The sequence below is a fragment of the Aythya ferina genome, assembly GCF_964211825.1.
Source record: "Aythya ferina genome assembly, chromosome: 1".
In the NCBI taxonomy this organism is placed as follows: domain Eukaryota; kingdom Metazoa; phylum Chordata; class Aves; order Anseriformes; family Anatidae; genus Aythya; species Aythya ferina.
In genome coordinates this window covers 20,185,933-20,199,227 of record NC_140296.1, presented here as the reverse complement: position 1 = coordinate 20,199,227, position 13,295 = coordinate 20,185,933, and the positions used below count along the sequence as shown (strand labels likewise).

The window sequence follows — 13,295 nt, the reverse complement described above, 5'->3', positions numbered from 1 at the left end:
ATTAAGCCTTACTTTGGGCTATTCTTTTCCTAAAGCAAAATAAAAATGTGAAAAAAAATAAGTAAATCATTTTTGCACAAGCTGCTAAAGAACCTCCCCCTTCTTTAAAAAGAAAAATCTTCAAATGTATTTTAAAAACATTAATATTTTTTTCCAAATAACAAATTGAAATGTTCTTATGACACTTCCTTGTGTAGAGGAGAACTTCTACAATTTCTGTTAGCGCACTCTAGTTGCAAACATTTATATCTGCTCTTTTGAAAAACTGATGTATGCTCAACAACATAATTAATGTTTTTCTAGCCTTTTAAATTAAAAAAAAAATATATTTTAAATTTTGGAATCTCCTTTTAAAAGAATTAGCTTGACTGCAGACATGTAGTTCTAAATATTTCCAGACTGGCTGATCTCTATCCAGTTCCTTCTATGGATAGAATACCCAGTATATGCGACAAAATATATTTGTTCTAGTTTGACAAAAGGAAAAGAAGGAAACAAAATCCTGTCACTAAAAAAATAAATAAATAACCAAAATAAAGTATTTTCAAGAGACATGATTTTAAGATCAAATAAATAATAACAAAAACAACAACAACAAGAAAACCACACTTTTAATCCTGTTGAATTACTCTATAGGAGTCTGAAGAACTAGGTAAACTAATTGATGAAAAGTCAATCTCACTTGATGATATAACATATCCAAAACATCATGGTTTCTTGACAAAGGATACCTGGGTCCCCCTCTTGCTTTTTGCTTTACATAATACACAGTACTATCAAGAGTTGTCAGTTTTCATCGTTGATTCCTGAAGTTGGTGAAAGAACAATCTGCATGCATTTTGAACTTCCTGAAACTCCAAAACACTGAAATGAAGGAATTGCTTCTCCAAATAGTATTGATCCTGAATGAAGCAAGTGCCAACCCGTGAAGTAAACATCCGTATTTTCACTGACTACAAAGAGTAAACAAGCATATTGACATAAGTCTGGTTAACCTGCCAGAAAAGGGTGAAGGAATAAACACTAAATGTTCATGCAGCTGCCATCTGAGTGAATATACTATACAATGTTAGTTGGAGAACACAAAGAACCAGCAATATATATGCTACCATAAAGCAAACATACTGTACTCTATCATAGATACAAACTGAAGCAATTCCCTAACCATAATGTTTTCTACCCACTAACAACCATTGGCCGCAGGCCACTGCAAAGAATCTGATGGCGTCACAAGGTGGGTGTCTATAATTGCCTTAAAGATTTTATATATATATGGAGTGAGAGACTATTAAAGTTGTTCAATTTGACTTATCTTGCACTGACCAAAGCGATTAAAGAACTTCTTGGGATCACCTTGCACTAGCCATCCACTAAGGCAACACAAGGCAACAGTAAGACCTCTCTGTCTACAGGGCTTTGGTGCGTATTTGCCACAAAGTGAAACATTAGTTTCAGGGTCCTGATTCATCTTGAATCAGACAGTCCTGATAGCTGTACAAAAATAAGTATCCTGCAAGTCACATGAATGAATTAGTTTCTTGAATCACTGGGAAGATACCTGCCAGGTTCACCACTAGGAACTGAACTTGCAAACGTGTATGAGTTACTTCAAGTAAAAGAATTCACACCAGCTTCCCATGTACCTGAGCACAAGAAAACAACTGCAGAAGTTTTTGTCCTTGGCTTGCACCAATGTAAGTAGCATCTGTGATCAGAGGAAGTACTGACTTCTTTGGTGCATCAGTAGTGCTTGCAAAGGGTCCCTGAATCCAGATAAAACCAGAAAATTGGAACGCAGCAGAGGAAAGTAGATCAAAAACCATATGCTGTTGTGTCCAGTATCCTCAAAGAGGCTAGAGACATTATCCCCAAGGTAAGCTGCTGAGTGTGGTCTGTAGACCCTCAAGGTAGATGACAGTCAGTTGAACGACCACTTTCTTCTAGGTCCACATGGAAGATCTGACAGAATAGCTACTATCTTGGACATTTTTAGAACAAAGGACTTTGAATCAAAGAAGAGGACTTTGAATCAAATATATATTCCTTTAAAAAAAGTTTCTTCAGACACATGCACTTCTTTGGAAAGCTCTGAAAGCTGCATTTAGGACATGCAGCAGAAATGAAAAGCCAAAGCATCCAGAAGGTGCAATTTACTCTCAGCAGTACATATGGCCACTAGCACTGGGTGTCTCCAGCACTGATGAATCCTTAGCATCAACTGGGAATTCTGCAGAGACAGCAACTTCTCCAGGCATTGAAACTTGTGCCTGGAGAGGGAAAAGCAAAACCAAAACCAAAAAAACCCACACACACAGCACAAGAGTTGCCTTTTTTTTTTTTTTTTTTTTAAAGTCAAACGGATGAACTAAGACAGAGCACTCTCTCACTCCTGGACTTTATTACCTGGTCCTGAGAGCACAGACCTCACCAAAGTACCCCAAATGTACTTTTATGCTGCATATGTGTAAAAGCATTCTCAAAGCTTGCATGTAAAAGAAATAATCCTCCCTTTTACTGATAGAAAAAGTGAAGATGGAGACTGCTGAACTGCTGGAATGTTCTCCTCCAACATCCCTAAGTATGCAAAGTGACTGCAAGACTGAAATAGAGAAAGACAGTCATGAATATCCACTGCTCTATCTCCAGCAGATCTTGGCCTCCTTTATAATGCTTAATGAACTCATCATGTGCTTGGAAAGGTCTGGAGATGACCTTTCAATCATCTAGGTAACTGGGTCTGACTTCCTTTCAGGTCCATGAAGAACACAGGTCATCCAAGGACGAATGTCCCAAGAGAAGCAATGATATAAGCTTGTATTTCAGACAAGAGGATGGGTTTGGCTGGCACCAAGGCACAGTAAGTGATTTTCTAAAAACTGAATATTCTTTCTAAAGAAGAGGCTTCAAACCCAGCATCAGCTCACATTACAGTGACTGGGTGGAAGGCCCTCTCTAGACTTCCACTGCGACTTCACCCGTAAACAGTTTTCAAAACTGCTTAAAACCTTCTTTCTCAAATGATTTTGGGGAGTTTGTTTTTGAGAGTGAAGCGAGAAATTCCACTGTGTTTAATCAGTCAGATTTTTCCATTTCAGTTCTCTTTTTTTGTGTTTGATTCAAGTATTTGTAGACTTGTGACACTAGCACCAGGAAAAGACTGAGTACATTTTATCTGCATGCATGCGTACCTCTGTGAAAAATGTATTTAAAAAATAAGAGATTCTTAAAACTCCTACCAAAAATCTTCATACCAATTTTCATAGAAGAATTATGTCTAAAATAATCAAGCAAGGGAAACAGTATTGCTCTATGATTTTTCACAAATATTTTTTCAAATTAGTTCACAATTCCTCATTTATACAAACTTTATTTTGGAAAAACTGTCAGATATCTAAAGAACTTCTTTATTTCTGAAATCAAATTTCTGTCTTCAGCATACTTAAATATACACTATTTTGCAATTTTTGTGATTAGTGCTTGGTTTTGTTTTGCACACAGTTTGCAATTTCTTGAACCCTGAAACATTTTCCTCAAAACTGTCCTATTCTAAAATGTATTCCTTACAAATGTACTTTTCTGTGACAGAGAAACATGTTTTTGCTAATAAGTTTTATGATAATAAATAGTAATGGTTTACTGTACTAAAACCCAAATTCCATAGATCAGTTCTTATAAACCTGTAGAGACAGCTTCTATTTGTTTTCTAGACACATAATACTATAAAGTTTTTAATTTGTTTATAATAAATGTTCATCAACACAACAGAAGTGGTGGGTGCTTAATGCACACCCACAAATAAGTAATTTATTTGGATATTTTTGTATAATTTACATATGTTGCAGTTCACAAAACTAATCCTTCAATTTCAGAAGCTGATTATTTGTGTGACTTAAATCAACAGCAATATTGACAAATATATTAATTTGGAATATCATGGTGTGTCTCTCCACTGAAGTGGAAAAAAGATAATTAGATGTTCAGTATTGTTCTGTTAAATTTAAGCCACAACATATTAGCAAGAAGCAAGTAAATTTAAGATCAAATTTAATAAAATGAAAATTTATTAAGAGACTTTAGATTGCTAAGATTTTTAGGGACACACACCCCTAACAGTCAGTTTTTATTACTAAGTTTAGTTTTCCTCTAACGTTTCATAAATGTGTACAAATGCTGACCTTGCATGACCTTTAGGCTTCATATAAAGCATATATATAAATTCTGTAAATTCTACATATAAACACATAAACACATATTTTACTGTAATTTGGCATATTACTTCAGTAATTTGGCATATTACTTTCCATTATTTGCTGACAAAAATCACTTACTATAAATAATTGTCAGAAACTAAAAAGTAAAACTACAACTTGTATTACTTTGGTAATTTTCATGAGGTTTGTGAACAGCATTTTGATTACAAATAATATACGTGATATGATTGCAATGTACCTATCCCAGGGTTATTTTGACCTGACATCCAGGAAAAGGTATTTTGTTGCTCAATGAAAAACTATTGTATTAGAAAGAATTTTCAAACTGAAAGCCCCAGGAATACTTTCATTGAAAACTACATGTTTTGGTAACAAAAATCTACACAGCAGAAATACATACCACTACTTTGGGTTTTACAGGTGTTGACAACAGACAATAACACCCATATTTATGCACTCATATGGTATCTCCAGAATGAAACCCACTGCGCTTTTAGAAAAATATGTTACAACATCATATTCAGAGAATCTTCACCATCAATTCATTGACAAATAGAAAGATTTAATGATCTCCTCCGGTCCATCCTGCTAGATACTTATTGTTTTATTAATAGCTTAGTTGACAGAGCATACTTGTAAATCTGAATGTGACACTAGCTTAGGACAGCTACCAGTCTGATAGTAAATAGGATTAGAATTCATAATAGCCATAGGAAATTGAAGACACAATCTAGTAGAAAATAAAGACGCAATTAAAGAAGGTAAATACATAGTTTGCTTAAGAATAATCAACTGTGAAAATACAGGATGAGGACAAATAGTATGCAGCTATTCTTCAGAAAGACTTTTTGGTAGCTATTGTTGAAGAGTTAAAAGTGATCAGCAATAGCATACTCTTGCATAAAAGACAACACACTGGCTTTATAAGTACTGCCTTGAGTATAAACTAATCTTTCCACTTTACTTGTTGGTAAGTCTACAGCTTCATTCTTTATAGATGATACTCTACCTGAATAACATGAACTGAAAGGAGTTCAGCAGAAAATATTAACTACCAAAGGTCTAGAAAAGATCTAAAAAGAAAACTGAACAAAATTAGTTTTTCAGTTGAGTGGAGACCTAGTGGATATGCAAGTGAAGGCAGGTTAAAACACACAGAATGGGCATGCAAAGTGAGAGCTCAATCTGCTATCTGCAAGAATACTACTTGGTCATGGCCAGCAGAAGGAATAGGAATAGAAAAGCTAGCCCTCGTGCTGATTTGCAGTATGCACTACTCAAAGCTTGTGTTCTTCCTGAACTTGTAAATAAAATGGATTTTTTTCCAGATGGTATTTCATTTCTTGACACTCTCTTTCTCCTAAAGAGGTAGTACACTCAGTTAACTAGTTTCACCATGATTTACCTAATCCAACAACACCAAATAGTTTTTTTCTATCATGGTTTAACAGAAGCATTCAAGAGAAGACTTTAGATTACAGCAGTACAAGGCTTGGAAACAGAACCAAGGAAAATGCTATAAATGCAACATAGTCTTCAAGTAAAAGCAAACGTCTCAATGCCTAGGTATATTTTTACCTGAAATCCTCAAGGTACATATTATTTTAGAATGCTGGTAACTTAGTTTTTAAGGAAAAAGTTTGTGGTCAAGAAAAACCCTGAATTCCTAACCTAGTTCTCTTTTTTCCCTCCTTCACAGACTTCCCATATTCCCATACCTTAACAGCACTGTATATACCTCCTTGCTTCACCTGGCCATTTTAACTGCTTAAGATTTCACATGCTGCAAAAGAACACTTGCTTGACACATAGTAATGTTTAAGCGTATGACTTCTAGCATGATCTGGTTTGGATAGCAATGACTGTATACAATTTGAACATGTTAAAAGAACGGGAAACTTATAAGCACATGAAGCATTTTCTTCATTACATTATAACAAGGTAAAATTCTACACTCCACCTCTGGGTAGCTTAAGCAGTGCTGCATCAACAATACTTTTTAGAGTTTAACTGAGATACCACTATGAAGAAAATGAATCAAATACCTGTTTACAGAATTGAACACTGAATCCTTAGGCATCCAATATTCAAACTCTAGTCAAAATCCAAAGTTAGACCCTAGTTCACTACAGTAATTCCTTATTTTACCACTTAGTTACCCCATAGCTGTCACTTTACAAGCAATATATTCAGTTTCACAAAAATACATTGAAAAGTTAGTCAATGACAGTTCAGAGTGACATCTTTTAATGCACTACACATGCTTGCTCCTATGCAAACCAAGTTTTAACTGTCATGTTGTCAAGAAAAACGATAATTCCCTAGTCATATCTATCTTTCTAAGCAAGTATGAACTACAGAACATTTGACAATAGAAAATTGTTTCATATATTTAAGAAATTCTGTCACTTGCATGAAAACTTAGGGAGAAGTTACATTTGAAGCTGACAAGGAGAGAAAAAAAACACAGAACACATAGAGGTGGAAAGCATTTCAAGTTTTATATATAATTTGTACTTCTCTTTTTTCAGCCCTTAGTTGAACGCAACTTAAAATCCATTAATAGAAAAATTGAGCATACATAAAAATGCAGTCTCAAAGCTGCACTTGGTCAATAACTTTGATGGACCTTCATAGAGAATGTAACTGCGTTTATTAAAAAAAAAAAACACCAACACAAACTCAATCTGAAATTCAGATTAATTGATGTCCAATGAATAATCATTGGGATTACCTGCAGTAACAGATGAATGTTGCTCAGTCTATTCTCCTTTTGAATGCTCCCCTAAATTTGTTGTATTGTAAAGTAAGTAAATAAAAACTATACATGCTTTTCTAATCAAGAGAAATTAAGATCTTTCCATTTGATTTATTTCTTCGGATTTTGCAAGGAATATAGTGAGATTACATTGGCACTATGAAAATATGAAAAAGTGGACGTAGAACAGTCATAATTGCAGATAATACAATTCTTAAAGTAGCTTCTCTCGTGGAGTAATGGAATAAGCACAGCACATCCTTTATGAGGAGGGACCTTGCCTTTGGCAAATCTTGCTTAGTTGAAGTGACTTAAATCTTTTCACTCTCAGGGCAGTTTGCAATGCACTTCTCACTTCTTTGGGCTGGTAATGAAGCAGGCTTTTGAAGATACTGTTTTTTTTTTTTTTCTTCTTTAAGCTGGTTCAATGTTGCTTTGTAGCAAAGGTGCCCAGAACCTCTGTGGGGCACCCTGCTCGCTTTTCACTCCTTAAATGATTTTAGAAGAAATAACCAAAAAGATGTGAAACTGACTTAGTGTCTTTGATACAAACTCTGAGCAAAGGAAAGCAAAACACCACCGTGGCACACTTAAAGGGGGATTTAGCCTCGCATCGCGTTAATTAAAACCCACACCCTGTACTAAAAGTTGACAGCGAGCCCACAGATGCCCAGCAAATAACGACCCAAGACGAGCCGCGGCTTGTGGACAGCCGGGCACAACAAACACACCCAAGTCCCCGATGTAGCGCTACGCGTTACTACTTTCTGCTAACATTTTGTTTGCTGCTTTCTTCTTCCTAAACACACCCGGGGCTGTCAGGGAGGGCACGAAGCCCCGGGGAAGGCTGCCTCCTCCATCCCCCGCGGACACACACCCGGTCTTAGCTCTGTAAGGAGCCGGGCACGGAGCCCCCCGGGGCTCGGGTCCCGCCGGGAGAAGGGTCCTGCAGCCCCCGGGAGGGAACTTTTCTCCGGGCCGGGGGCGAGGCGAGGGCAGTCGTTACCTGATGCCGCCGCTGGGCTCCTGGGCAGGGTCCCCGCGGCTCGCTGCATGCCCGAGGGGCTTCATCCGGCTTCCTCCCCGCAGGCAGCGCCGCCTTCCCCGCCGGCCCCGCAACCTCGCCGGTACGGCGGGGAGGGAAGGAGGAGCGGCGGCAGGGAGGAGAAGGGGCCGAGCAGGGGGCGGGCAGCGAGCTGTGCCCGCCCTCAGCCCCACGGCGGCTTTAGGGGGGAAAGCGCCCTTCCCTGCTCGGTGTCTGACATGGTTCGGGCTCCCTGAAGGCGACACGTCCCGGCCATGGCAGAACGGGGGTGCCCGGGGCTCGGCGGCGCCGCCAGGCAGCGGTCGGTGCCCATGGAGGGCGCTGCTGCCCCGCTGGGCGCCCGCGTGAGGCGGTGCTGGGAGCACATCCCTCGGGAGCCTGTCCCAGTGCCCGAGCACCCTCTGAGAGCAGACCCTTTCCCTAACCCCCAGCCTGACCCTCCCCTGTCCCAGCTCCATGCCGTTCCCTCGGGTCCTGTCGCTGTCCCCAGAGAGCAGAGCTCAGCGCCTGCCCCTCCGCTCCCCTCGTGAGGGAGCTGCAGGCCGCCATGAGGCCTCCCGTCAGCCTGCTCTGCTCGGGGCTGAGCAAACCAAGGGACCTCAGCCGCTCCTCATACATCTTTGCTGGGCAGGACAGCTTGCAAGGGGTACATAAGTAGCATAAGGTAGACCCTTAGGGGGGTTGAGGAAGTATGGGATTGGGAAGTTTGGGAGAAGAAAATGGGACCTAAGAGGTAAGGAAGGAAATTGCCAATGACAAATAACTGTGTCTGGTAGATTAGGAAGATAAATGACAAGTGTATTTTTTTTTTTTTTCTTTTTTTTTTTCTGGCAAATCTTACTATCCAGAAAGACAGAGAATACTGAATGCAATCAGGATAACCGTAAAAGAGAAAATAGTAGGAATTCCTAGTTTTACACTGAAGTGTTTACTGCAGAAATGAGAGGAGGAAATGATGAACACCAAATTCATATCTTCATCCAGTTTATTAATTGCGTGGAATAACTCCTCCCCCACTGACTTCCCACAACTTCCTGGCATGACCTAGAACACTTCAAAGTATTTCTCGTTTTCAGTCTCATTCTGGTCTCTTAGAACTTCTCTTCTTGTAGCTCAGTTGTTTTGGGACAGCTGTAGTGACCTGCATAGTGTCTGGCACAATACTTGTGTTGTAACGTGTAGTAATAGGGATATTGTAGACACTTCTGCACAAGCTAGCCAGGGAATAGATTGGACAGGAAAAAATGGAGAAGCTAGTCTGCTTTAATGTAGGACTATGTAATCCATATCTCTCCATTTGTTTTTCTCTCTTCATTCTTTCTGCCATCTATTTTTCAGAATCTTCCTTTTTCTTGTGGCTCATCCATCTTACCACTGTATCAATGTCTAAAAGTAATTTTAAATATTTTGTATTTATAGATATTTTTAAACAATGTTGTTGCCAAAGATCTCAAGGATGATACTTTAGTAGCTGTCTTTTAGATAAAAATAGTGTGCCAGTCTGGACTGCCAGGTGCTATTGGAGTATTGGTGAAAACAATAGCGGTTAATAATAAATGCCTAGCAGGTTGTTTATAGGATTTGGGCACATTGGTCCCCGTGGAGCTGTTGTCAAGCTGGTTCTAACTGCTGAAAATTCTGTACATCTGAAAGATGGAGAGATCAGCATTTTCAACTTATTTCTGAGCTTAGTGGTCCTTATGTTTTGGTGGGAATTATGAACCAAGCAAAATCAGTAGCTAACTGTGTTTTTTGTTTTGTATGTGTGTGAAAGATGTGCAGTCTGCTACCAGTTGGTATTATGTTAAGTATTTTTTTTCCCTTGGACCCCAGTTTATCAGAATCAGAAGTAATATACTGGAAAATATGTTTTATTGGGTACATTAGAGAGTTAAATCAAAATTAGTGCAAAAATCAGTCATTTCTTAAAATAAAAAATCCTTGCTTTATGTGATAAAAAAGTTGCTAGTGATCAACTTAAATCTTTCTTGCAGAAAAGATTATACAGAACAAGAATGACATGCTGATGAGTGAAACTAGTTTAGGAACATTTGACTTGCTAGAACATATATTTATGTTCTAAACAAATATTTAGTTATAAGTATTTACAGGCAAATATACCTTTACAAACTAGTTTCTCATAGTTATATACAAGCACGTTTTTCTGTGAGAAGCAAGTAATAGTTTTTGAAACAAGCTAGAGCAAACGAAGCATGTACCTGCTAACATACCATAACAGTTGGGCTTGATGTGCTTGGAGGTCTTTTCCAGTCTAAAAGATTCTATGATTCTGTAACATACATGTATTTGTACATTCAAAATAAAATTCTAAAAGTTATTGGTGCAAGCAAAATGTTCACAATATGTTTTAATCACTGGAGAGAAATAGAATTTGATGCGTTGATCACCTAGACTAAAAGGTAGCAATAACTTGTGTGTAGGAATTGTTTCTACAGAAAATGAAATCTCGTATTATTTATAGAAACTATTAAATTTCTGAAGAAAAGTCATCTATTTTTGCATGAGTGACGATGCATTCACTTGTTTTTGGAGACAGACTGCTTGTGCCATGGAATAAGCAATCAGTGAGATGTAAATTTAATGTCATTTGGTTTTGTAATGAACAGGCTAACATTTTGATCAGTTAGGTTTTGTGTCACCTATGCCATCATGAAAGCAGCTGAGTTCACCTCCTCCTTCCTCACCTGTCCCTATTCACCCCTCATTGGTCACATTGGTTATGTCTTTTTTTCCTGGATTCATACTCGACTGTAACTGAAGCTTTCCAATAAGGAAACTGAAAGTGAGAGCTGGGAATAGCTCATACAGACAGCATGGATCCACCTGTACACAGCGAGCTCATAGTTTCTTATTCCTAGTTCTTCAAAAATACAGCCTTTGTCATACTGCATGACTTTCCACTGTATTGTCATCTGCCAAGCCTCTAATGTAGCCCTGCCCTGAGTACCTAGCTACAGAGGCAGAGGTATACTGGACAGTAAAACATCTCCGTTCTTTTGGGGAAATCTCTTTGGCTTGTCCTACACATCTCACCTAGAATTAGATGCTAGCTATTTTCTGAATCGAGTAGAAGATACAGGAGCCGTGTTGTAACATTTCTCAATGACTTTTTTGGTTACTTGAACATTTTGAATTAATCACCATTTGAACTCCTGGAGTCCACATAATAGTACCTCTGTGACCATGTATATCTGTAGGGTCTTTATTTTTTCTCTCTCACTTTTGTTGCTGCATTTAAGATTATAAACTCATAAGGACAACTTTTGCTCCTTTTACAGTGTCTAGCACAAAGTGGTTTGATAGTAACTATGGAAATAAAATAATAATACTGATAATAGTGACAATGATAGCAGTATCTTGCTACTAAAAATTACATGGGAAGCTAGAAGATACAGAACTCCTATCCTGTGAGGTTCTGTGACAAAAAATAGTTTTTGCTCATAGTAGGAATTTGTCTCACAAACATTAGTGTATTGTGATCTCTATTAATAATTATTTGAATGAGCATTTGAATTTATAGTGAAAACATCCATTCTTTTTCCAAGCATCTGTTTGTTTTTGCAGCTCAGAAATATCTGACTTGAAATGTCTTTCAGCTTTCATCCTTTATGGTGCTTGATGTCAAAAGTATAAGTTATTACAGTCTTTCATATCAAATTTTAATCTGCAACATAAGAATAGTAGATTCATCCACCTTGACCACCCTTTTTGTCTAAGGAAATCTATGTTTTCATTGCAGAAAAGAAGAAAAGAAAAAAGTTTTCTTATTTGTTCTACATTCAAACTGCAACCATGAGAGCTGCAAAAAACTTCAATTTGCATCTGAAGATATCTCAGCATTCTAAATCTCCCGTGGATGCACATGCCCAGCACTCAGCTCTGAAGCAGGCAACTAAGCTCCTGAGGCATGCAGAAATTCAGACATACTCCTCTTAGGTTTTTCTGTTTCCTGTTGCATTCTGCAATTTGTGCATGGAATCCATCATTGTCTTTCAAAATTGTTCTAGCATCTTGTATAGTCTATAAAAAGCTAGGAATATTGCTTGAGTACTCTGGAGAACATTTTTTTGAGATCTCTGTTGATCCTTGTTGATTCTACAGGAGCTTAGGCAATAATTTTAGGAAGCATTTGCAAGTAACTGAACTTTTCAATTTATTATGGCCCCTACTGCACTGAGGGGACACACTGAGTAGGTACTGGTTCAGTCCTAGGCTGCTTTCAGTGCAAACCTTCTAGGTCCCACCAAGAGGAAGCCCCAGACTTCCTCTATTTTTCTTGCTGTTCCTTCTTTAAAGGCAGTATGGATCAGGACCAGTCCAAATTATATTCCCTTTGTCTAAAACAATTCTTCCAAATTATCCCTTCAGATTCCATATGTATTCATTACTCCCTTCCTTGCTCCCTTTTTTCCTTCACTCCTTTTGCTTTTTTTTTTTTTTTTTAAATTATCATTATTTTTGAATGTGCACTTTCAAAGACCTCCTTCTTCAATGGAAATTTACTGTAATTCATTCAAACTATATGTTTTGCTTGTCTTTTTATATCTTTTAGATCTGACCAGTATGAATTTGCTGCTAGCAGAGAGCATACATGGTTCTCATTTCTACCAATTCTCTACCTGCTAATATTGTATTATTTTCTTCTCAGTTATCCATGGGGAAAGGGATAAACTAATTAGATTTTAAATGCCATAGTGTAGTTCTAAATGAGGCATTATTCATTAAAAAATAACCTTTTGTTATGACAAATCTTGTTACTGTAGGGCACACATTGACTGTGAGTTATCTATTTATTTATTTATAATTCTACCTGCTTAAGCAAAAATTTATCATTTATGTGATATAGCAGGATAAATGTTTTGCTAATATCACGGTAAAGGTCGTTCAGAAGCAAGAAAGTATTATTGTAAAGCAATTGTGGTAGGGTGGCAATTACTTGAATAAGTAATTGTTTTACAACAACGTATGTTAAATAGTGTATTATATTTAAACTTGTTAAATACAATAACTAAGACTTTTTTAAAATGTAAGCATTAAAAAATATATAGTTATGCGAAGAAGGTTTTTTTGTTTGTTTGTTTGTTTGTTTGTTTTTATTTATTACAGGTGTGGTTATAAGAAAGCTCTTTAATTTCCTTCTACAAACTGGATTTACAACATTGTTAACAAGTTTCTATTTTTTTTCCTATCTAAATTGATATTTCTCTCCCCACAAATTGCAATGTACATGCATGTAGCATAATAGTTTTATTTTTAACTC

General features: G+C 37.5%; 1 protein-coding gene across 4 annotated transcripts in view; it reads right to left on the bottom strand.

Moving 5' to 3' along the window:
* Nucleotides 1–8,120, bottom strand: part of SGCG (sarcoglycan gamma) — a 134,690-nt gene extending 126,570 nt beyond the window's left edge. For all 4 annotated transcript variants that reach the window (XM_084497309.1, XM_084497310.1, XM_084497305.1 and 1 more), the window contains exon 1: nucleotides 7,976–8,120. The gene's annotated coding sequence lies outside the window, so the exon portion shown is untranslated. The remainder of the gene's footprint in view (nucleotides 1–7,975) is intronic.
* Nucleotides 8,121–13,295: the final 5,175 nt, after the last annotated feature.